This window comes from Rattus norvegicus, chromosome 1 (assembly GCF_036323735.1).
Source record: "Rattus norvegicus strain BN/NHsdMcwi chromosome 1, GRCr8, whole genome shotgun sequence".
Lineage (NCBI taxonomy): Eukaryota > Metazoa > Chordata > Mammalia > Rodentia > Muridae > Rattus > Rattus norvegicus.
The window spans coordinates 96836523-96862524 of NC_086019.1; the positions used below are offsets into that span (position 1 = coordinate 96836523).

Sequence of the window (26002 nt, forward strand, 5' to 3'; positions counted from 1 at the left end):
GAACAACCATATTTACACCCACAGGGATGGATCAGAGAGGGAACTGGAAGTGAAGTGGGGCTCTAAATTCTTAAAGTCAGTGTCATACTTCTCCAGCAAAGCTATATTTCCTAAAGATCCCATGACCTTCCCAAATAGCACCACCAACTGGAGGACAAATCACCAAATACCTAAGCCTATGGGGGACATTTTCCAGGCAAAACACCACAATCCATTCCAAGGCCCCCCTAACCTCATGGTCATATCATAATGCAAAATGCATTCAGTTCAGACTTTAAAAACCCTCAAAAAATGTATTCCTTATGGATCTGAGAGGCTCTCATTTTGTGTCTTCCCTTCACAGAATAAGCACAATCCTCTGTCCCATAATGATTATGAGGTAAATTACCACAGCATCCGTGACGTGTATTAGCAGTAAAACGGAAGATAAGCAGAATTTTGTCGGTCTGTGCTGTATGAGATACCAGTGTCCATCATAGAGGTGGGATGGGTTTGGAGACAGAACTGGGCAGTGCTGGCCATCATTTAACCCAGCCAAACCTCTCTGCCTATCTGTAGAGTGGACAGTCACCCTGAGGGTTAGGACAACAGACACGGAAGGAGCTAGTGACTGCCCGCAGAAGGCCCAGAATAACTACCTATTTGCTGGAAAGTGTCAGTTCCCAATTACCACTCTCCAGTAAAAGGAACCATGTTCGTCAGAGAAGTTCCTGATGCTAGGAGTAGGGTAAGAAACGTAAGTGTGTAGCTTGTACAGACAGACGGGAAGAGCTCAAAAACAAATCAGTGAGGATGTGTCTCTGGGTGCGTGCAAAAACAACAACGCAAGCTGCTGGCTTAAGTAAGACAAGTTAATTTCTCAATATCTGATTGCTGGGAGGCCCCTGAGACTAAAGTGTTGACCTTTTGCTGTTTGGCTTTATTATGTTGTAGGTTATTAGGGGTTTTGATGTTGTGTTTATTTTTATTTTTAGGTTTGTTATTTGTGTATGTGCGTGAGTGTGGATGTACTTGTGACATCCATGGGCATGACATTAATGTGAAGGTCAGAAAACTTTCAGGAACCAGTCTCCTCCTTGCACCATTTGGCTCCTGGGGATTTAAACTCCGGTCATCAGACTTGAGGACACGCACTTTTACTAGCAGGGCCATCTCTCCAGTCGGATTTCTATTTTAATGTGTATGAGTGCTTTATATGCATGTATGTATGTGCACCACGTACATGCCTAAGTCTCATAGAGATCAGTAGATATCAGATGCCCTGGAACTTGAGTTAGGGGTGGTAATGAGCCACTATGTGGAACCCAGGATCCAAACTTGGGTTCTCTGCACGATCCAACTCTCCAGTCCCTGGTTTGTTTAATTTTTTGTTTTTGTTGTTGTTGTTTTGTTTTTGTTGTTGTTGTTGTTTTGGGTTTTTTTTTGTTTGTTTTTGAGACTATCTTTCTCTATAGCCAAGGCAGAGACCCCCTTGCCTCAGCCTCAGAGTTCTGGGGTTGGCAGGCATGTGGTCCCACTGTGGTAGACATAATCTTGAGACATGTTTCTCTTCGTTTCTCAGTGGCTACCAATTCCTCGTGAGGCTATATGACCTCTGTATACAGGTTGGGGAGAAGTTACAGGACATCAGAGGGCAAATTCCTCCACATCTCTCCTCATAGGGGCACTAACCTATCAAGCAGGCACAGCGTCATGGTGCCGTCAGATCCTCCTTAGCTACCAGCATATTGCAGGTTAGACTGTCGGCTTGCATGCAGGTAGGGACCAGCATTCCCACAGTGTGTCAAAGGGTCACAGGACCCAGGGAAAGAGCTTTCTCTGTCCAAGGCTGAGATGGCTTGAGGCAAAATAAAGAAGGTAGTACTGGATTGTAAACTGGAATATAAAACTAATAGCCATGAGTCTGTACAATTAGCAAACGATTGCATAAATGGCAAAGAGGAACTAAATCTGCTATGTGAAATTCCTTATAATCTACTTAACTCTGGATTCTCAGGAGCCAGACTAACTCCTCTGTGCATGCATACATGGGAACATGTGTGGGAGCGTGCATGTGTGCATGCATGTGCTTGTGTGTGCATGCATGTGCTTGTGTGTGTGAGGGTGCATGCGTGTGTGTGTGTGTGTGTGTGTGTGTGTGTGTGTGTGTGTGTGTTAAGTATGTGGGGCTCTGATGACAACTTGTGAGAGTCCACTCTTTCCTACCACAATATGGGCCCCAGATGACTAGTCAGATTACATCAGGTCCTCAGTCTTGGCAGCAGGAACTCACACCCCATGAGCTCTCTCTCCAGCCCTGCCCCCCAATTAAAATAAATAAAGAGAGAAAACAAGACAGGTGGCAGAGTGTGGTAGCACACACCTTTAATCGGAGCACTTGGGGAGCAGAGGCAGGCTGGTCTGTGTAAGTTTGAGGTCAGCCTGGTCTGCATTGTAATTGCCAGGCCAACTAGAGCTAGGGAGTGAAATCCTGTCTCAAAAAACAAACAAACGAAAAAAAAAAAAAAACAACCCACCTACCCACCCCTAAAAAACAAAGATAAAAAATGAGGTAGGGTGGGAGGGAAGGAAGGAAGGAAGGAAGGAGAGAGAGAGAGAGAGAGAGAGAGAGAGAGAGAGAGAGAGAGAGAGAGAGAGAGTTGTTTTGCAAAATTAAAAACCCGCACCTGGAAAGAACACGGTTTAGAAAATGAAAACACCGGGGTGTTAGGAGAAGCCCCGGACAAAAGTAGCCCTACGGTGGCAAAGCCTGGCAAGCACAGGAGCCAGGGTGTCAGAGTCAACAGCAAAACTCATAAATCACGGTGGTACCCATGAACTTGACAGGATCCGATAAGAAACCCTCAGCTTCCTTGTTGTCCAAGCCGTGGCAACCTCAGTGTTACCTTGGTAAAAGCTGGCTGAACTTCGGAGGGAAGCATTCCACAAGGCTCCCAAGCACCCCTCACAACCATCAAGACCACCATGGGGAAAGCCAGGAGTGCCCCAGTTCCTGGCGTCCGCAGATGTGACCTGGATCAGAAAACAAGCAAGCAAACCGGAGGACACCATGCAAAAATTCAGGAAGGACAAATAGAGTAGGGACGTGGGTGAATTATAAGGCATCGAGCCGAGTGTCCTGCACTAACCAGGAAGGTTGACCGGACTAAGTTGGATGTGAGTGAGCAAGTGCAAACTGCTCATAACCTTCTTGATCTGTCAATTGGAAATCATTTGGTGTGGTCTAAGGGTTATTCATTTTTCTGTTATTTTGTGTTTTTGTCTGCATGTGTGCATATGCAGCAGGTCTGTACTTGGTGCTCTAAGGCCAGAAGAGGGTGTCGAAGCCTCTGCAACTGGAGTTACCAGTGTTTGTGAGTTGTTTTATAGGTACTGGGATTTGAACTCGGTCTTCTGAAAGAGCAAGTGCTCTTAACCACTGAACCATCCCTTCGGACCTCTAAAGTGGTGGATTTTTAAAACTATTGGAACGTCCTGCAGTTTGTTTGTTTTGTTCTGTTGTTTGTTTATCTTTTTCATTTGTCTCAAACTTGAGCTCCCCCTGACTATTCCCTCCCCTAACCCCAGTGCTGGATAACAGCCATGTACACGACCACCCCACCCCTCACCCCTTGCACTCCACTTCACCCACCTAACACAAAGAGAATCATGCCCAACCCTACTGCAGTTTTAGCATTAACTGAATCACTTTAAAAAAAAAACATTAATGAGTCTCAGGACTAGAGATGACTCAGTGGTTAAGAGTGCTGCTTCCTGCTTCCCCAGACAACTAGAGTTCCATTCTCAACACCCACATCATATGGCTCGCAATAGCCTGTAACTCCAGCTCTAAGAGATCCAGTGCAAAAGTTAATGGATCTGACCTGAAGCCCAGAATTTCACCAGTAAAGTTGAACTCAGCCAATGAGCTAAGGCTGAGTCCCATTTCCTTGCATGAGCCACTAGTAGTGGCTGTGTTGACAAGGAAAAGAATGGAGAGAGCAGAAGGGTAAAACAGGACAGGAGGAAAAGAAAGTGGAGAGGAGGAAGAAGCTGAAGAAGCTGTGGGATGAGGCCACAGTGGAGCTGCAGGATGAGGGGGAGCACAGGCAGCCATCTTTGTGCTGGGGAAGCCAGTCCTTACCCAAAGCTTCAAGGCTGAAGTGGAAGGACTGAACTGGAGGCTAGCTTGGGCTATGTGGTGAGACACAGTCTGGTGAAAAGGGGTCCTACTTCCTAGGCAGAGGAAGATGGGTGGAAGCTGTCCCGTTTCTCATTCTGCCCACCACCGCAGAAGCTGCCTCCCCCACCCCCGTCATCATTTAAATCTGCCTCAATCGATAGATGTTTGTTGAATTTCCACCTCACCACACACTGTCCCAAGTGCTGAGGATCATAAAGGAACAAGGTCTGGACTCTGAAGTTGGGGAGCTGTTACTCAATGCATATAAATAAGGTCACGGAAGCTGCCAAGTTTAATGGGCTTGTGGGGCAGAAGTCCTGGGCATGGAGCCAGCTAGGACTTTGCGTTCCCTTCTATGCTTTTGTCATTGCTTCTTCCCCTTTCCGGTTTATTTTTTCTTCTTCTTTTGAGATTCTACAGTAACCATGGGTTCCTACGTGAGCCTGAACTGAGGGCTGGATGTGCTTGGGCTTGGAGAGTGGGGCCATGAGCATTTATTAGGGTAAATGTTGGTTGGGATGAAGGCTACAATAGCGGGGGTGGGAGGACTGACATTTTCTTTTTCTCAGAAAAGTGTTCTTGGGAGAAGTCTGAGTTGGGCTGGAATTGGGGGGCGGGATGATGAGGGCTGCTTGCAGTCATTACAGGGAGTGACGTTTCCCTCATTTCTATGACCCCAATGGGAAGAAAGATGAATACAGAGTCCCTTCAGTGTCTTCAGGACCCGGTGTTTGTAAAACCCAGGAACCCACGCCTTAGCATCTGCTCTGTGAAGTTAAGTAGGAAGTTGATGGGGGCTGTCCTAAGAGACTTAGAGAGCCAAAGATGTTAATGGTACCTTGTCAGTACCTAGAAATAGACAAAGCACCATTCAAGGCTACACTCTGAGATATTGGGAGGCTGGAGCATTGTCCTGTGACTGGTAGACCAGTCGTCCCGGTAATGAAGAGTCAGGCCCACAGTTGTGGTTTGAATAAGAAAGGTTTCCTACAGACTCACATGGACATCGGAAGTGGATCATGGAGGACGGAGGTTATAAAGGCATGTCTTTGGCTCCCCCTTACCCCATTACAGGCCTACCCCTGCCAAACACACCTCTTCTGCAACCTCCCTCCTCAGCCCATTCATCAGTTAAGTTCTGCCCCTCCCCACTGCACAGGCAGTCTATCTCCTGGTGATCTCAGTCTGGGTTCTGTGAGCCACTGTGGAGACATTTCCCTTCTCACTTCCTCCTCTGGGGTCTCACTTCCTAGTGCTACCAGATTGTCTGGCTTCTCCGGGATCTCCCATCTCCAACCCCCAGGGCTCCTCCTTCCCACCATGCAAGTTGCCAGTTCCTTTAGGAACTTGACACCTCATTTCTCAGTGCTCTCAGGGATGCGCTCTCCTGCCTGACCCCATGGGCTTCCCTCCCGGCTACACACCCAGCTCCCTAGCCCTCCTGTCCCTCACCTCCTGAGCTCAAACAAGGTCGAAAAGCAGACTCTATAGCTCTATAGCAAGGCAGCTCTATGGTCTTGGCAGAGGAGAGGGCCAGCGAGGCTGTGCTGAGCCAAGAGTAATGTCTGTTCCTGAAGACCACAGTGTACTGTCAAAGGAAGACCAGAGCTACAACCTGTAACCTCGATATCAGTTCCACCAAAAGAGACATCCTAGCCCTCTTACAACCCAAGGCCCTCCAGAACCTCGGTACACACCTATACTGAAAGGAGAAAGGCGATTTTAGCAAAGAGAAAGATGCAACTGGCAGGAAGGTATTTTTCCTATGCCCCCTTCCTGTCTTCCTCCCTACTTCCTCGCTAATTTTAGATGAGCAACTTGGCTCTAGGACAGCCTCCTGTCTCTGTGATGTTCGGTTTCCTCACAGGCCCATAGCAACAGAGCCAGCTGACCGTGAACTGAAACTTTTAGCCCAGACAAACTCCCCTCCGTTAGGTTGTTTCTTTGAGACGTTTGTCATAGCAACCCAAGGGCCAGAATGGAAGTCAATGTCTTGGCTTCGCAATGGATGAAAGCAATTGTGACTGCATCCAGAATGGCTTCTGAGATGGGACTGTGTCTAGGTCAGAAAGGAATGGGGGACAGGTGGGGAGAAGAAAAGCTATAAGGGTCCACCAACAGGCTGGAGGGACGGCTCTGTGGTTAAGAGTACTTGCTGCTCTTGCAGAGGACCAAGTGTGGTTCCAAACACACCCACAGGGCCGCTCACAGCCAGCTATAGCTCTAGTTCCACGGAGTCTGATCGCCCTCTTCCCAGCTCCATGGCTACCAGGCACATATGTAGAACATGTGCATGAATGCAGGAAACACTCCCAAATGTTAAATGAAAATCAATAAACTGAAACAAAAATAGAAATATCTACTGAATTTTAATGGACGGGCTGGTGGGCCGTTCCCGCCCAGTTCCCACGTGTCCAGACTCTTTCCTATTCCTTGGTCCTCTGCCTTCATCTAAGAGGAAGCCACACCTCTGCACTGTGCCCATGGAAGACGAAGGGCACATGTGTGCCAGCTAGGGTTTCTTTTATTTTTTTAAAGATTTATTTATTTATTATATTTAACTACACTGTCACCGTCTTCAGACACACCAGAAGAGGGCATCGGATCTCATTACAGATGGTTGTGAGCCACCATGTGGTTGCTGGGATTTGAACTCAGGACCTCTGGAAATGCAGTCGGTGTTCTTAACCACTGAGCCATCTCTCCAGCCCCCAGCTAGGGTTTCTATTGCTGGTGGCCAGAAGCAGCTTGAGGAGGAAAGGGTTTGTTATGCTTATACCTCTCCATCACTGTCTGTTATCTATGGAAGTCAGGGCAGAAACTCAAGGCAGGAATTTGAAGGCAGGAACTGAGGCAGAGGCCACGGAGGAGCACTGCTTACTGACTTGCTCAGCCTGCTTTCTTATAGGACCCAGGACGACCAGCCCAAGGGTGGCCCCACCCACAATGGGCTTGGCCCTCCTGCATCAGTTACTAATTAAGAAAATGCACACAGGTTCACAGGCCAGTTCCAGGAAGACATTTCTCAACCAAGGTTCCCTTTTCTTGGACAACTCCAGCTTGCGTCAAGTTGATAAAACAACAACAGCAAACAAACAAACAAAACAAGACAATATGACCCAGGGAATGAATGAATGTCCCCACCCTGACTGGGGGCCTGGAGGATCCATCCACCATGACATCTTCAGCAGCCTAGCTTTGCCTTGCCCTGCTTGGAAAGTTAGCTACTCTGTGAATAGCTTCTCTGGGTTTCAAGATGGCCTCCTGTGTGCATTAGAAAGACTTCATGTCACTGTGACAAAACAAACAACGGACCAAAAAAAAAAAATGATCTTGGGAGGGACATTTTTATTTTAGCTCACAGTTCTAAAAGTGCCAGTCCATCAGGGGATGGGAGGCAGAGCAGAGAGGAGCAGCTTACATCATGGCAGCCAGGAAACAGAGAGAGATGTGTGCATTTGTTCTATCTATCTATCTATCTATCTATCTATCTATCTATCTATCTATCTATCTCTTTTGAGAAAGAGTCTCACTATGTCACCCTACCTGGCCTGGAACTCATTTTGTGGACCAGGCTGGCCCATAATCTACAGAGATCCACTTGCCTCTGTGTCTGTAGTGCTGGGACTAAAGATGTGTGCCACTGTGCTGGGCCATGCCTACATCAGTCCGCCCCTGCCTGCAGCTCATTGGATGGTGCCAAGCACATGCATTAATGAACCCTCTTTGAAAACACCCTCGGTCATGACCCCTGGAAGGATGCTTTGCTCTCCTCCTGAGCGTCTCTCAACCCAACCAAGCTATTGATCCATGCATCATCACATGTCCCTTCTAGAGAAACGTGGGAGACGAAAGCCAAGGGGTGAACTGCAGTCCAAATGGAACAGTGGCCCCTGTCACCATCTGCATCTATACAGTCTACAGCCCCTCCGCCCTGGCCAGCTTTCTAGTCTAAGTTGTTCACCAAGTTGGGTGAAACACTCCAGAAAGCCTGGAAGATGTCTCTGTTTCCTTACTGTGTCCTTTTGGGCCTTGGCTGTTGCATATACCTCAGTGTTGAGAAGGGCATTGTGAAGGCAAGAGAAACGCAGCTCCTCAGCCACAAGGAAAACATGCATCGAAACTACACTGAGGGCTGAAAAGGTGGCTCATCAGGCAAAGGCACTTACCACCACACCTAGCAATTTGAGTCTGATTCCCCAGGCCTGCGTGGTGAAATGGGAGAACTGACATCTGAAAGCTGTCCTCTGACCTCCATGTTCTGAGTTACATGAAATCTTACACACACACACACACACACACACACACACACACACACACACAGCAAATAAAAAAACTAAATCTAAATAATTTAAGGCTTTAAATCTAATTAAAGCCTGCCAAAGTTGTCATCTAAAAGTGAGAAAAGTGGATGGTTGTGCTTCCTCAAACAGGATGGGTGTGTGCTCAGAGTTTTGATGTGTTATTATGATTTAGTAATGGCACCAAAACTTAGAAAGCCAGAAAGTATAGACATAAGGGTGCGTGTGGTGTTACATGTTTGCAATCCCAGCACTAGGGAAGTGGAGGCAAGAAGATCAGGAGTTTAAGGTTAACCTCAATGATACAGTATGTTTGAGGCTAACCTGGGCTACATAAATCTCTGTCTGGCCAGATATAATAGTTCATGCCTTTAATCCCAGTAGTCAGGAGGCAGAGGCAGGCTGATCTCTGAGTTCAAGGCCAGCCTGGTCTGTAATTTCAGCACCACACACACTCACACAGACATACCTCAGGCAAAACACCAATCACTGCTGATAAAATAAAAATATATTATTTCTAAAAAAAAGCCCAGGGGAGGGTGGTTTGCTCCTTCAACCCAGTGCTGGAGAGACAGACACAGCTGCTTGGTGGGGCTTGCTGGCCACCAGCCTAACCTGTTTGGTGAGCTCCAGGCTCCTGTCTCAAATACTTAGAAGAGATGATTCACTGGTTACTGTACTTGCTGCCCCTGTTCAGGACCCTGGTTCAGTTCCCAGCACTTACATTGGGTGACTCACAACCATCTATAATTCTAATTCCAGGGGATCCAAAGTCCCCTCCTGGCCTCCACCGGCACTTGCATGCACACATGCACATACATAGACCGAGGCACACACACGTAGACTAAACTAAGTGCAACCAAATAAAACTTTTAAAAGCAAATAAAATAAGATTTTAACTTTAAAATAAACCATACGCATATGTCTATTAGCATAGTAAATACTTTAAAAATGTAGTGGTTTGGGGTTGGGGATTTAGCTCAGTGGTAGAGCGCTTGCCTAGCAAGCGCAAGGCCCTGGGTTCGGTCCCCAGCTCCAAAAAAAAAAAAAAAAAAAAAAAAAAATGTGGTGGTTTGAAGGAAACTGTTCCCCACAAGTTCACAGGGACTGGCACTATTGGGGGGTGTGGCCTTGTTGGAGGAAATGTGTCACTGGGGTGGGGAGGGAGCTTTGAAGTCTCAGAAGCTCCACCCAGGCCTAGAGGCTCACTCTCTCTGCCTGCTGCTTGCCAATCTGAGTGTAGAACACACAGCTCCTCCTGTACCATACCTGCCTGGATGCTGCCGTGCTTCCTGCCATGATGATAATGGACTGAACCTCCGAAACTGTGAGCCAGCCCCAGTTAAATGTTGTCCTTAAAAGAGTTGCCTTGGTCACGGTGTCTGTTCGTAGCAATGGAAGCCTCAGCTGGGACAAGCAAGTTGTATTCAAATAGTAAATGTTCTGCCAGCCAAGGAACGTACATTCTTTTCCAACATTCATGAAACATTCAGTTAAACTGATTTCATGTTGGGCAGCAAGAGAAATGCAAATCTATTCCAAAAGAATTCAAATCCCAACGATCTACAATAAAACCAGATGTAAAAGAAAAAGGGTCAGAAAACAATCAAGTAACTGACCAACCAAAAGAAAAATAATCTTTTTTTTTTTTTTTGGTGTGGTGCCATTGAAGGAAAAACAGTATTTTAAAATAGGTGCATATGTTTTATGGATGTGTTTTTAAAAAGGCAAGTTTAGTTGTAATTAGAAAATAAGAATGAGAAGAAAATGAATTAACTTTTGGAGCCGTGGGCCAGGCAAGACAGCACACGCCTTTAATCCCAGTCTTTGATCAGGAGTCAGAGACAGAGTAGGCTGCTCGAAACCTAAGGCCAGCCTGGTCAACATAGTGAGTTCCAGGCTAGCCAGGACAACACAATGAAAAACTATCTTTTAAAAAAGAAAAAGAAAAAGAAAAAGAAATTGGGGGGCCTAGAGTCAAAGTTTAGTTGACTGCTGACCCACAGGGGAGCCATTTTGTATGACATTCAACCACTTTAAAGGGTCACTCTCTCGGGCCATGGGGTGAGTCACAGGACACACTCAAAGCTACAAGGCTTGGATACAACAGTGTGTGACAGTCATACTGACAGCTCGAGTCACAAGCACAGCCAATGACTTAGGTGGATGAGACAACCCTCACACAAACTACAGCTGTAGACAGGAAACCAATGGATGCAGGGGGCTTGGCAGCAAATGGAGATGCTGAGAAGACTGATGACAAAGCCAGGCGTCACATCTCAACTGCCTGTCAAGCAGCTGCCATCTGTTTCTTAAAGTGTGAGATCAATCTGACACTTTTGTTAGACTCTTCTAAGCCCTCCAGGTAGAGACCTGATTGTATCTTTTCTCACCCATTTACTTAAATTGGTTTCTTCTCCTTGTTTGCTGTTGTTCTGTTTTGTTTTTAAAATCAGAGTCTCACTGTATAGCCCTTGGCCACACCCAGCATTTTATGTGGGCCAGGACTCTGGGCTCAGGCTGGTGTGCTAGTGGAGCAAATCCTCAGCCTTGGCTACAGTCATCTGGGAAGAGGGGTTCTCAGTCCTGACAATGCCTCCAATAAGATTGGCCTGTAGTCAAAGTCTATCAAGCATTTTCCTGATGAATGATTGATGTGTGAGGGCCCAGCACACTGTGGGTGGGGCCAACCCTGGGGAGGTGGTTTTATAAGAAAGCAGGCCGAGCAAGCCATGGGGAGCAAGCCAGTAAGGAGGCCTCCTAAGCGCATACTGGTGATATTCTTCATCCTGAAATAAAGTTATATGTCACTTAGTCTTTTAGTGATCTCTCTCTCTCTCTCTCTCTCTCTCTCTCTCTCTCTCTCTCTCTCAATTAAGGCAGGGCTTTACTATATGGCCCTGGGTAGCCTGGAACAAATCACTTTTTAGCCCAGGCTGGCCTCAAATCCAGTCTTCCTGCCTCTGCCTCCCAAATGCTGGGATTCTAGGTACACACCACCACAAACTATAGCAATGAGTCCTTTAATGTGACTTCCCTTTTCTGGTGGCAAAGATAGGGAGCAAAGGAGATGAAGGCCTTTGGGATTGGTGAGCTGACTCGTAAATGGAGTTAGTACCGTTCCCTCCGGTAAGGGTCCCCATTAGAAGGGCCAGGTGCTCCTCAGAGGAGGGGCCATGATGTGGAAAGGGCAGCCTTGCCAGGTCACAGGCCTTCCTGCTGCGCCTATCCTCAAACCTCATATCTAAACACTGATCTCTCCTGAGTCACCAAGGAAAACCATGTCAGTCTATGCTATACCAAAACAATACAGGCCAGGTAGTTTAGAAAGAAGAGTTTATATAGCTCATGGTTCTGGGAAGCCCAAGCATGCAGCGGTGGCATCTGCCCAGGTGTTGCTGAGGGCCTCTGGGTGGGTCATAGCACCGTGAGAGAAAGGGAGGTGAGGTGGGCAAGGGGGGTGTGAGCCGACTTGCTTTCTAACACCCTGTTCAGTTACCAACCCGTCCAGTCAAGAACCCACTCGCCCTGGCAAGAACAGCATTACTCACTCAAGCATAGAATCCCTAAGACCTAAATACCTCTTCCAGTTCCTCTTAGGGGGAACTTGAGGGGAACTGGGGACCACATCCCAATGCAAAGTTTGCTGGGGTTCTCTGTATTACTGTATTTAGTGTGTATGTGTGTATATGTGTGTATGTATGTGTGTATGTATGTATGTGTATGTGTGTGTATGTGTGTATGTATGTGTGTGTATGTGTGTATGTGTGTATGTATGTGTGTGTATGTGTGTATGTGTGTATGTGTGTGTATGTGTGTATGTGTGTATGTGTGTATGTATGTGTGTATGTGTGTATGTATGTGTATATGTTTGTATGTGTGTCTATATGTGTATGTGTGTGTATGTATGTGTGTATGTATGTGTGTATATGTATGTGTGTATGTATGTGTGTGCATATGTATGTGTGTATGTATGTGTGTATGTGTGTGTATGTATGTGTGTATGTATGTGTGTGCATATGTATGTGTGTATGTATGTGTGTATGTGTGTATGTATGTGTATGTATGTGTGTATGTATGTGTGTATATATGTGTGTATGTGTGTATGTATGTGTGTGTATGTGTGTGTGTGTGTGTGTGTGTGTGTGTGGTGTGTGTGCATACTCGTGTATGCACAACTTGTGGAAGTTCGTTTTCTCTTCTACTATGAGACCCAGGGATTGAACTCAGACTAGATTGAAGACTCAGGTCCTCACACTGGGCAGCAAGTTCCTCTCCCCCACTAAGCCATGTCACTGGCTCTAATGTAAGGTTGTTTTGTTTTGTTTTTTGGGCTTTTTATTTTGTTGTTGCTGCTGCTGTCATTGGTTGGTTGGTTGGTTGGTTGGGTTATTTTGCTTGTTTGTTTGTTCGTTGAGTTTTTTGCTTGTTTTTTTTTTTTTCAAGACAGGGTTTCTCTGTGTAGCCCTGGATGTCCTAGAACTTGCTTTGTAGATCAGGCTGGCCTTAAGCTCGGAGATCCACCTGTCTCTACCTCCCAAGTGCTGGGGTTAAAGGCATTCGCCACCACTGCTCAGTTTACATTTAAGCTTTAAGAGGTGCAAACTATAGGAATAATTAAGTGGAAATCAATCATTTGTTTGATTTATTGTTTTGGTTTGATTTGCTTTTTGTTTGACTGGGTTTTTTGTTGTTCGTTTGTTTGTTTCGATTTTTTTTTAGACAAGGTCAGCTCTGTAGCCCAGGCTGAAACATACAATTCCTCTGTCTGTGTCTCTAGATTTACCGGCAAGCGCCATCACACCCAGGCTGTGGAAATCAACATTTTGGCCTGTTCCGTCCAACTTTTCTGTTCAGATCCCTCCTTCAGCTGCTCAGTTCTCTTTTCTGAGAGTCAGAGACTTCCAGTCCTGTGGGAAAGGGGCCTGGGAGGTGCAACATGGGTGACGGTACCCATGCCTCCCAGCGCTGGCTCTCCTGCCTTTTAGGAACCATGTGAGTCACATGATGAACGCCTCCGAGCTGCTGGCTGCCAGTATCGGTGTCCCGGGTCGGGATTGACAGGCATTTGTTTCCTTGGAGCTGCACATTCCAACTCCGGTGCCAAAGAAAAGACCTGTTTGATGCACACACAGCGTGCCCAGGCCCGCTCCAAGCTTATTTTTGTTTTTGTGTTCCAGAACTACGTACCACTTCTCAGCGCGGCTCCGATAAGGCACGTGGTATTTTCTCTCTTCCTTTCTTTTCTCATTTTTAAAAATGGTTGGTTGGTTTTTGGCTTGGTTTGGTTTGGTTTGAGACAGAGAGGGTCTCACCACATAGCGCCGGCTAGCCTATGGAGACCAGGCTGGCCTCAGACTCACCAAGATCCACTGGCTCTGGCTCTTGACTACCAAGACTAATCGTGTGTCCCACCATGCTTGGCCTTATATGTGACATTTTCTAAAAGTGGCCACAGCGTGTTATGGACAGCGAATAAGGGGCGGGGGGGTGCCTATACTGACAGAAGTGTGATTGCTGTAGTACCTTTTGCCTTCCTGCAGGCGATCTAAGGGTCTTTACTGAGAAAGAATGGGAGATCAAGTAATGGTCTCTCTTATCCTATTTTTCAAGTTTACCCGTATGTGGGCAGAAAGTGTGTGTGTGTGTGTGTGTGTGTGTGTGTGTGTGTCTGTGTGTGTGTGTGTATAATGTACATATAGACTATATACATATATAGACTGTGCACATATATAGACTATATATAAACATATATACAGAGACTATATATAGTCTCTATATATTCCCTGTTATATTCCCTCTAGGGGCTGGAGAGATGACTCAGTGGTTAAGAGCATTGACTGCCCTTCCAAAGGTCCTGAGTTCAATTCCCAGCAACCACTTGGTGGCTCACAACCATCTGTAATGGAATCGATGCCCTCTTCTGATGTGTCTTAACACAGGGACAATGTACTCATATATTCCTCTCTATATAGAAAAATATTTTTGTTTTATGGGTATTTGCTTGCATTTTGTAAACACACATATTTATGTAAAGACACATAGAGAGAGAATATCATGTATCCCAGGCTGGCCTCGAACTCCTGATCCCCTTGCTTCAGTTTATCATATGCTGGGATTACCACACCTGGCTCAGAAAGTAAATTCTATTTAGTGAATTTCATGTTTAAGTCAGACATTATGCTTGTTATTCTAGCTTATTTATTCTGTTCCATGTTTTAGACAAGGCTTTACCTTGTAGCTCAACTGACCTAGAACTCTTTAAAATATTTTTTTTAAACCTTTTTTTTTTTTTCCCGGAGCTAGGGACCGAACCCAGGGCCTTGCGTTTGCTAGGCAAGCGCTCTACCACTGAGCTAAATCCCCAACCCCCTAAGATATTTTTAAAATTGTGTATATGTATGTGTGTACACACGCTTGTGTGTCTGTGTGTGCACATCTCACATACATGTACATGCATGAGCATGTGAGGGTGGGTACCACCCAAAGGCCAGAAGAGGGCATCCTGTTCCCCAGAGCTGGATACAGGCAGTTGGGAGCCACCTCACATGGTTGCTGGGAACTGAAGTTGTATCCACTGAAAAAGCACCAAGTGCTCTTAACCCCATCCAGCATGTCTCCAGCCCCTGACCTTGAACTCTTGATCTTCCAGCTTTAGCCTCTGGAATGTTGAGATTACAAATGTGTACCATGGTCACTGGCTTTCTGTGTCCATCTTGTGCTTGTGTAGGTGTTCATGTGTACATGTCTGTGTGTCTGCCCACGTGTGTGAACGAGTGTGTGGAGGCCAGAGGTTCTGTCTGGTATCTTTCTCTCCACCTTGTGTTTTTTAGACAGGGTCTCTCCCTGAACCGGATGCTCACTGACTGGTGAGACTGGCTGATCAGGAAGCTTCAGGCATCCTCCTGTAGCTGCTGCCCCAGCTCTGAGATTACAGGTGTGCACAGCAAGCACTTTACCCTCCGGGCCACCTCCTCTGGGCCTTAGGTGCTCATTTTCTCATGCGCACACACCAATGAGGTACACCCAGCCCATGTGAGAGTCTCTCAACACAAGAAGCACTCTCCACTTCTTGCTGGCCTCTGGCCTTCAGCTTTCCCACTGTTCAGCATCTCTGGGCTTGAGCATTGATGGGGTCATCTGACCTCTACCATTCCTGGGATCGTTCTACCACTGTTTATTCCCAGATGTAGGATTTCTAACCTCATGTATAGTCAAAGATAATAACAGCAGCCCGGGAGACGGCTCAGCAGGTAAGAGTACTTGCTATTGAGGGCTGGAGAAACAAACGGCTCAGTACTTAAGGGCACCCATTGCTCTTGCAGAAGATCTATGTTCAGTTCCCAGAGCCCATCTGGTAGCTCACAACAGCCTTGTAACTCCAGTTTCAGAGGATCCAATGATCTCTTATGATCCTTTTGGGCACAGGAACACACGTGATACACACGCGTGCGTGCAAGCAAAACACTCACAAACATAAAATGTGATAAATGAATATTTAAAAGCACAATGCTTGCTATGCAATTATGAAGAGCTGAGTTCAAATTCCCAAAACCCATGTAAAGGTTTGGCATGGATGTGTGTGCCTGTAACTTCAGAGAGAACAGGCACAGAGGCAGGTGGATCCCAGGCACTCAAGGATTAGTCAGGCTTAGCCAGGATGGTGAGCCTTAAATCCCTGTCACCATGGGACTGGAGAGATAGGCTAGTATACCTAATGTCCTCCTCTGGCCTCTGCACACACAAATACACAAATACCATTCACACACCTTCATCATCATCATCACCACCATCATCATCACCATCACCATCTTCATCATAAATTATTTTTAAAGTGTCAATGTCTTTGGTCAACTTGACCTATGTGGTTTTATTCTTAGGTACCCCCTTTGGGTTTCCAGAAGCCTTCTATCAACTTGTGACTATTTCATGCATGACCAGAGGGTTTACTCACACCTAAACAAACAGAACTTGATTTCCCTCTTTGGTTGTTAGAATTCATCCCGAACATATATCTGTCATGGCCCCGAAGGGCGTGTGCAATTATTCCAGTGTGGGAGAATCTCAGATAATTAAGGCCAACCTCAATGTTTTGAAGGTGTGACTGTTGTGGGAAGAGGCAGATAATTAATTAGATTTGAACAATCTGTGTGCCCGGTGTCTGTCCTTGAAAGTAATTGAAGCCCTTCCAAAACAGAAAAAGGGAGAAAAAAACAGTACTTGTGTCCTTCAGAACATTCATCAAAAAAACTTTAAAATGTTTCAATAATTCTTAAAATGTCCATAATTGCCCTAGTTCCTTGCGCTTAAAGGGATTTATTAAGAGTTATTTTCCCATGACAACTTAAAATGAAAAACTCCAAGCTGAAAAAATGAACTGCAGTAATTGGCTTTGATGAATTCAAGGCGCTATCCCACACTGTAACTGTGGGTGCGGAGAACTTAAAGGCACAGACGTGCCCCGAAAATAAAGTGGCGGATGAACCCAGGCACTATGGAAGGGAACCGGGGTTATGGTCGGTATTTACCCCGTAACTGTGTCATCCTGAGCTTAATTCTTTCATGGTTTCAGGATCAGGCGCAGCACAACTTTACAGATAATATCTCAGTTCTTGAGCCAAACTACAGGAAAGCCTCTCCCTGCTTCAGTCACACAGAACCAACCCGTCGGGATGCCCGAAGCACTGACACAGCCCTCCTAGATGCCTGGGCCGGAGCTCAAGCCCAGTCTGGCTTGCTGTCTCCTGTGGCAAACAGAGGGGCTTTCAGCTCCGGTCCTGTGGCTTCCTGTGCAATTAGCAATCTTCGAGTAGATCCCTGGAACTAAAGGAAAGAAACTGCCATTTTCCAGCTTGGTTGAGAAAGAATCAGGCAGCCTTTGGCCCGTGGAGGGAGGGTCAGAACTAGTAACCAGTTTCCTTTTTGTTTTTCTGGTGGAATCAAAAGCCTCGCACATGGCCGGCTCACACTCTCCCACTGACTTCCTCCCCACTCCCTCACCAGCCCAAACCACAGTTTTCCTTCCAAAGAGCGGGTTTCACTTTCTGTCTCCCTAATGATTGCTACACAGGCTTCCTGAACTGTAATCATCCACGCTGAAGACGGAAAAGATAGTCTTGACCAAAGAAGACAGGCTAATAGACTAAAGAGCAAACCAAACACACGGGGTTCTGGAAGCTTCCATGAGCTCACAGGTTTAATGGGAGCCGATAGGCAAATCTTCTTTCAACCGGCTTGGCCATTGGCACCTAGGAACGGATGTGTTCTCAGGTTTGGCCTCTGCCTGATATAGTCACTGCTCTCTGGTGATGGCTCATGCTCTGTGTCACTGGGCTTCAGATCCAAGATCTAACAGCGGGTCTGGGAGATGGTTTGAGTGATTTGTGCTCCAATGTATAAGTTGAAAAACTGGTTCTCACGATGATGGTATTGAGGGCTGGTGGGACCTTTAGGAGATTATCATGTCACGGGAGCTCCACCTTCTTGAAGGGATTAATGTATTTAATTCCTTGGGGGTGGGGTGGAGGAGTTAGTTATCTCTAGAGCAGGTTGTCATGAATAGAACCTGGTGTCTCCACTCACTCTTTCACATACGTCCACCAATCTCCAGGTACACTGTTGCTGGAAGATGTCACATGTGGTGCTGTGTGTGCTGTGCTATGAAACAGCTTGCAGACCTGGAAAGACTTGGCTACTGGGTTGGGGATATGGCTCAGCAGACAGCACCTGCATAGAATCTCCCAGTGAGGTGCTGGGGTATGGCTCAGTGGTAGAGCCCCTGCCTAGAATCCCCCAGTGAGGGGCTGGGGGCGTGGCTCAGTGATAGAGCCCCTGCCTAGAATCCCCCAGTGAGGGGCTGGGGGTGTGGCTCAGTGGTAGAGCCCCTGCCTAGAATCCCCCAGTGAGGGGCTGGGGGCGTGGCTCAGTGGTAGAGCCCCTGCCTAGAATCCCCCAGTGAGGGGCTGGGGGCGTGGCTCAGTGGTAGAGCCCCTGCCTAGAATCCCCCAGTGAGGGGCTGGGGGCGTGGCTCAGTGGTAGAGCCCCTGCCTAGAATCCCCCAGTGAGGGGCTGGGGGCGTGGCTCAGCAGACAGCCCTACCTATAATTCCCCAGTGAGGGGTTAGGGTGTGGCTCAGTGGTAGAGCGCTTGCTTGGCACTTACAAAGCCCTGGATTCCAACACCAACGCTGCAGAACAACAACAACAACATTAACTGTTTGGGGCTCGGTGTTGTAGCACATGCCTATATTACCAACATTCAGAGAGCTGAAGCAGGAGAATATGGGCCAGCCTGGGCTACAAGGCCAGCTTTGTCACAAAACAAAATAAAAGATATAGCTGCCCAATTTCAAACCTCTCAGCCTCTAGAACCACAAGCTGAGATAAACCTCTTGCCTGAATAAACTACGCAGCCTCAGGTGTTTTTGCTTTAGCAAGAGAAAATGGACCAAACCCGCATCTGACAGAATTTGGATCTCATGTTTCCCCCTACCCCCAGCATCCAAGAAAATAAGGGTTTGCCTCTGTACTTCAGATGAGGGAAGGGACAGTTGAAATAAAAGACGAGGGCCTAGCGGTACCCCCATGCAGAGATAATACAGCAGGTGACGGGTCAGTCCTAGTGAGGATAGAGATTCCACCATGAGGGGAGACAAGATGAACATCAAAGTCCTCTTCCTCCTCCTTCTCTTCTTTCCTCCTCCTCCTCCTCTTCCTCCTCTTCCTCCTCTTCTTCCTCCTCCTCCTCCTCCTCTTCCTCCTCTTCTTCCTCTTCCTCCTCCTCCTCCTCCTCCTCTTCCTCCTCCTCCTCCTTTTTCAGAACTCCCTAGGCATCTACAATGGACCCCAGTCAGTTGTCACATCCTATCCTGAACCCAGGGCTAACATGCACCTCCCAGTGAGGCGTTGGGCTTCCTACAGTGATCTCCGAGGAAGCCTGCACACTGCCAGGGACACGACAATTACTAAAAACATATGTGTTGACCGGGAACATGAAACCATGTGTGCGGTGTCATGCTGTGCTGTGTTCTGGAAAGTGAGAAGACCGTCTGGAGAGAGGCTCGAAGGAGGAGCATCTAAGGCTCCCACTCAGCTGGGGTCCGTGTGACCTTGGGCTGGTTATCTCTCCTCTCTGGGCCTCCGTGTCTCCCTCTGTAGACTTGCTGCATGCTAACATTCGCTCTCAGAGAAAGGCAGAGGCAGACAGACAGGGTGTCTGGCAGGAGTTTGGCATCCAGTTCCTGACTTGGTCCTTCTAATCGCCTGTCAGCCTTTTTCACGTGACGCCTTAGACGCTTCACGCCATGATTAAAGACAAATGTATGTGTTGTCTTTCAATTATCCTTCAGAGACTCTCCAGTTAACCCCCAAATCACTTTGTGTTGCAGAATAAAATTTTTCCAGGATTTTATATCTTGCTATTAGGAGGTTAATATTTACTGATAATTATTTTTTAAGATTTACTTTTAGTATTGTGTGTGCATGTGTGCGAGCATGTGTGTGAGTGTGTGTATGTGTGAGTGTGTGTGTGTGTACCTGTAGACATGAATGCAGGTACCTGCAAAGGCCAAAGGACTCAGATCCCCTGGAGCTAGAGTTGCAGGTCATTGTGAGTCACCTGACATGGGGTGGTGGGAATGAAAGGCAGGTCCTCTGGATGAGCAGTTACCTCATGCTTTTAACTTCCTAGCCATTATTCTAGCCCTCATAATTCATTTCTAAATGGAACCAGAATCAGAAACAACACAACCTGATCCAGTATCTTTAAAGTCTATTAACGATATACTTTGGGGTAACACTAAAGACTTTTTGTCCCTATTTTACAGAGATGGGAGGAACCCAGAGCCTTGTGCTTGCTAGGCAAATGCTCTATCACTGGGTTTGAGGCCCAAGCCCTTTGCAACAGCTTTCTTAAAGTTTTTAATTAATTAATGCAGACATGAACATGCCACCTTGAGTGTGAAGGTCAGAGGACAGCCTGTGGGACTCAGTTCTCTTCTTCCACCATAAATAGTTTCCTGGGATCAAGCTTAGGTCGTCAGGCTTGGCAACAAGTGTCTCTACCCACTGAGCCATCTCCCCTGCCCACTGTGAAGACATTCTGATCAAATGTCCCAGTTTGAGTGGAGGCAAAAGAAAAAAAATAATTAAATTTAAAAGGCTTGGTATTTTATTAGTTAAAGTCCTGGCTTTTCAGTTGCCTGTGAGTATTTATTGAGTGACTACTGTATGTGAGGAATAGTGTTAAGCACTTGCTATACACCAGGGAATAAAGCAAGTAGGTCCAGCTGGCCTCCCCTGGGTTTATTTTAGGGGAGGGAGACAGATACAAACAATAGATAAAATAGGCGAAGTGAACATTGTATCCAAGTCCCATGCTGGGGAAATCCCAGGAGGCAGAGGAGTTTCTCGGACTGGGGACACAACCCAGGGGCAGCGAATTGACCCTGCTTGGTGTTTGAAGTTGTGGGTTTTAGCTCCAGTAGTGTAATGCAAGAGTCAGGCAGGCCACTGTGAAAGAGGTGGGAGCAAAGCAAACACATAGGACACAGGATAAACCCCCAAGGCCACACACACACACACACACACACACACACACACACACACACAGCTTCAAAATACCCCAAATAGGTTTTCTGTGGATGTCACATCACCTAACAATCACCATGCTTTTTCTTCCAGGTCCCTGCTACTGTTGACCTAACCACAAGTTCTTTTGAGAACGGTCCCCTTCTTGCCCTCCTTCCTGCTTTCTGAGGACTGCATATAGGATAGGTACTCAGAGAGGCAGGGAGCTGCTCCTTAGAAAAAAACTAAGGTCCTTGGTCTAAAGATGTTTGTTCCTGGGCTAGGGAGATGACTCAGTAGGGAAAGAACGTGCTGTGCAAACATGGGGAACTGAGTTAGGATCCCCAGGGCCAGTGTGGAAAGCCAGGCATGGTACAACTTGTGTGAAAACATGGCACTGGGAGACAGAAGGCTCCCTCGTGCTTACTGGTCAGCCAGCCTGGCCAAACTGGTAAAAGACCCTGTCTAAAAACGTCAAGTGGAGAGCAGGACACCTCTGGCTTTCCACACACATGTCACATTCATGAACACATACACATACGTGCTCACATTTCCAACGAAATAATTCTGCTCCCGTGGGATTTTTTTTGGGAAGATAGTTTTTGTTCTGTTTTGTTTTACAATTCCATGTGGATTTTGTCTGCGTGTGTATCTTTGGGCACACCTGCCACAGTGCATGTGTAGAGGCCAGAGGCCAGACTGTGGAAATGGTTGTATCACTCCACTGTGTGGGTCTTTTTTTTTTCTTTTTTTTCCGGAGCTGGGGACCGAACCCAGGGCCTTGCCCTTTCTAGGCAAGCGCTCTGCCACTGAGCTAAATCCCCAACCCCCCACTGTGTGGGTCTTAATGGATTGAATTCAGGTCCGGTCAGGTTGGGTGTAGCAGGTTGTCCTTAGCTGCTGAGCCACCTCAACGCCTTCGGAAAGTGTTTGTTTGTTTGTTTGTTTGTTTGTTTTAAGGTTAAAATTTTTAATTACATAAATGTATTTATTTAGTAGTGGCAGCTGGGTTCGTGTGCCACAAAGTGAGAGTGGAGGTCATAGGACAATTTTCAAGTCAGTTCTCTCCTGCCACTCAGTGCGTCTCTGTTCAAACTCTGGTAGTCATGCTTAGCAGCAAGCTCCTTTATCCCTATGCCATCCCATCAGCCCTTTTTATGGTTTTGTTTTGTTTTGTTTTAAAAAAAACAGGATCTCAACTAACTAATGATCCTCTTGAAATTCTGATCTCCCTGCCTCCACCTCCCAGATGAGCCTCTCTGTATACCAGTATACCAGTATGCAGGGATAGGGAGAGGGGTAGGGAGGGGAGGGAGGAGGGAGAGGGAGGAGCAAAGAGGGAGAGAGGGAGAGGGGGAGAGAGAGGAGGGGGGAGAGGGAGGGAGGGGGGAGAGGGAGGGAGGGGGGAGAGGGAGGGAGGGGAGAGGGAGGGAGGGGAGAGGGAGGGAGGGAAGGGAGAGGGAGGGAGGGGGGAGGAAAAGGAGAGACGGAGGGAGGGAGGGGCACCTGGGTGTTTTTACTTAGGATTAGAATTTTAAATAAGAGCCACCCAAGCTAAGCACTTAGCAAATCATCACTACTACTTAGGGCACCTGAAAATGGATGCTGGGATCCCAGCGGACTCACATCCTGTGCCAGAGCAGCGAGTTCTTTAACCACGGTGCCATCACTCCAGCCCGAATTATTATTACTTTTTAAAGGGCCCATCGATCTAAAACTTGTCCGAACAAGAGCTCTCAGGAAGCACCCGGGAATCGAGCGTGTTCTCTTGCTCACGGACGGGTTTAGTAGCTGCTACGCCTACTTCCAAAAACTCCCGTGAGACCTGCCAGGATGCCCTCCTCCTACGGGGAGGATGGAAGGACCGGGCCTTGAGCCAAGGAAGCGCCAGCTGGGTAGGAAATCCCCACCTGTGATTACTGGGGTACTCATTAATCCAGGATTGTTGGGAGAAAAAGAAGAAACCGAAGCTGGTTTGACACAGAATTCTGCTTAGAATCACATGAGGTCCGCAGATGCCAAATCCTGTTAAAGAGTCTAGGGTAAATCTGCAGCGTGCTCAGTTCCACCCACCCCCACGCCCACTCCCACACACCCACCCCCGCATCGGATGTAGCCAAAGCCGCAGCTTGGAGAGCTCAGCTCTGCCCCCCTGGGATAAGGAAGAAGAGGGTAAGGGTTGTTTTTGATTACAGGTTTCTATGGTAACTGGGACTAGCAACAGAGGGGTTTGGGCATAGCAACTGCAGACTCAGCTAGCTTTGGGACACTCAAAGCCTGAGTTCGCCTAAATAATCCGCGGGGGATAAGGAAACGCTGTCCTTAAGGGGAATCCATGATGAAAATTAGTTTTGGATTCCTCGGGGATAAGAACTACATCTGGGTAGCTACGTTCGGTCTATTCTTGTCTTGTTTTTCCCCAGGTTGCTTTTCTTCTTCTGAAACCTTTCTTCTCAATCCCATAATAAAAGAAAATACAGCTGACACTCGAGAAACCCAGGTTTGAATGGTGTGGACCTACTAAGTGTGGATTTAGGTAGTGGTTATTGGAGATTTTTGTCAACTTCAAAACATTAAGAAAAAAAAGATAGGCTATAGATAAATAAAATATTTGCTGGGGACATGATGTTTTATCATTTACTACCGTAAAATATATGCAGAGGCTATAATAAGCTACAGTTGATCAAAATGGACTCTTGCAGATGCTATGCATGACTGCACAACGCCATTTGCAACCTCGAGAAATGTAAACAACCACACAGATGCGGCATTAAATCATAATTGCATAAATTAACTGTAGTACATAGTACATACTGTACTGCTTTAATAATGTCCTAGCCTGTTGCTGTGGGAAATTTTTCGTGCAGCTTTTTTTTTTTTAATGAGCGAGGGGCTAGCGCCTAGAACTCCCAGGTAATCCCTTAGCTAAGAACGTCAGCTGTTGATGTTTCTTTAGCCATAAAAACTGGCTTTATTGTCACTGCTGTTGAGATGGAGTCTCAGGGGCCCAGGCTGGCTTTGAACTCTCAGTATAGCTGTGGATGACCTTAAATTTCCAATCCTCCTGTCTCTGCCCAGCGCTTTGACTCCACGTGAGTGCTGCCACACTCAGCTTTATGTGATGCTGGGCATCAATCGAACCTGGGGTTTCATGGATTCTGGGTAAGCCCTTTGCCAATTAAGCTGTATCTCCAGCCCAGACAGTGTGGTCTTTGAGGAGGGATTTTGCAAGCTGCTAACAGTAGTGTTAATTAGAAGTGCTCTCGGTGGGGTTGGGGATTTAGCTCAGTGGTAGAGCGCTTGCCTAGCAAGCGCAAGGCCCTGGGTTCGGTCCCCAGCTCCGAAAAAAAAAGAAAAGAAAAAAAGAAAAGAAATGCTCTTGGTAGCTTGAATCTGTGTTCCTGACAACAGGGACATTTGTATTGTCCTGACTATGGTCTTTCGTTTGCTTTTTAATCGGATGTAGACCCTCAATAGACTGATTTGAAGCTATTTATTTATTTTTGAATTTTTTTTCCCGGAGCTGAGGACCGAACTCAGGGCCTTGCACTTGCTAGGCAAGCACTCTACCACTGAGCTAAATCCCCAACCCCTCTATTTATTTATTTTTAATTAATTTGTTTTAATTAACTCATTTGGAGAGGAAAATTGCACCACTCCCGAAAGTCACATGCTAAGTACAGGATCAAGGAACATCTTTTTCTCCTTCTTTTGAGACAGGGTCTGTGGACTGGCCTGGAACCCACTCTGTAGACCAGGTTAGCCTCAAACTCACAGAGCCTGCCTCTGCCTCTGAGTGCTGGGCTTGTGCCACTACAGCCTTGCTCTCCTACTATCAAATTGTTTAACATAATTATCATATGCATGAGGGGCGTGGTCAGAGATCAGCGCTCAACTGGGTTCTCTCCTCCCACCTTCATGTGGGCTCCAGGATTGAGTTCAAGACTGCAGACCTGCTGGAAAGTGTGCTTTTACCTGCTGAACCAAACTGTCACTAAACCCTCCTGCCTGCTTCCCCTGAGTGCTGGGATTACAGGCATGCACCACCACGCCTCCCTCAACACTGTGTTCATAAATTCTGCCTCTGTGGGGATGGGGTGGGGGTTGTGTAAGTGGCGAAAGAGCTCATTGTCATTACTCCGTGGAAACCCACTGTATCAGTATGCTCAAATCATCACCCCACTCCCCTGCTGTGGGCATTTGGTTTGCCTTCATCTTAGGTTACTATGACAACCTCAGTGCACATCCCTGTACATGTCTCTGGATGTGCACCTCTCTATGGCATTTTATACCTAGGAATGGGATACCTGGACCAAAGGGTGTGCGTGTCTATTCGGTGGGCAGTATTGCCCAGCCGTTTCCCACAGAGTGACTCCATCAGGCCCTGCAGATCTGTGGGGTGGTATTTGCAGGTCTGTGAGGTGGTATTTGCAGGTCTGTGAGGTGGTAGTTGATCACGTTCTGCAGGAAATCATGCTCCCCCTTCACACCTCCAGTCTTGAAGGTCCAGCCCAGGTACCAAGAAATGTGACTACGGGACCAGGACTAGTGCTTCAGACCTGTAATTGCAGAGCTGCAGCAGGAGGTGGAAAGTTTATGGCCTGCCTGGGCTGCAGAGAGAGTTCAAGGCCCTTCTGGCTGACTCAGTGAGACAGTCTGGAAATCAAAAGGAGAAGACAAGTGGGGTCATATCTGAGCGGTACCTAGCATTTGTGACACCCCTAGTCCAATCCCTTAAACAAAACAGAGCAGAGCGATCAGCAAAGTCAGTGGGACTGGTGTGAAGATAGGGTTTAAAGTGCGTTTTACATTTTTTTTTCAGGGGCAGGGACACCTATGTCAGAGCATGCAGGTGGGAGTCAGAGGACAACTCGAAGGGGTCCATTCTCTCCTTCTGCCATGTGAGTCCCAGGGATGGAACACAGGTCACCCGGCCTGGCAGCAATTGCCTTTGTCACATCATTGATAAACAA

The 26002-nt window shown here is 47.0% G+C and overlaps 1 long non-coding RNA gene across 8 annotated transcripts in view; it reads left to right on the plus strand.

The window, feature by feature from the left end:
* Positions 1-302: 302 nt before the first annotated feature.
* LOC102555648 (uncharacterized) overlaps positions 303-26002 on the plus strand; it is a 35971-nt gene continuing 10271 nt past the window's right edge. For 3 of the 8 annotated variants that reach the window (XR_010062986.1, XR_350259.5, XR_010062988.1), the window contains exons 1-2: positions 22466-23201; positions 25852-25930. This is a non-coding gene — a long non-coding RNA (uncharacterized LOC102555648). Of the gene's footprint in view, positions 842-22465; positions 23202-25851; positions 25931-26002 lie in introns of those variants that run through there. The other 5 variants (XR_010062984.1, XR_010062987.1, XR_010062985.1 and 2 more) reach the window with 4 other exon arrangements.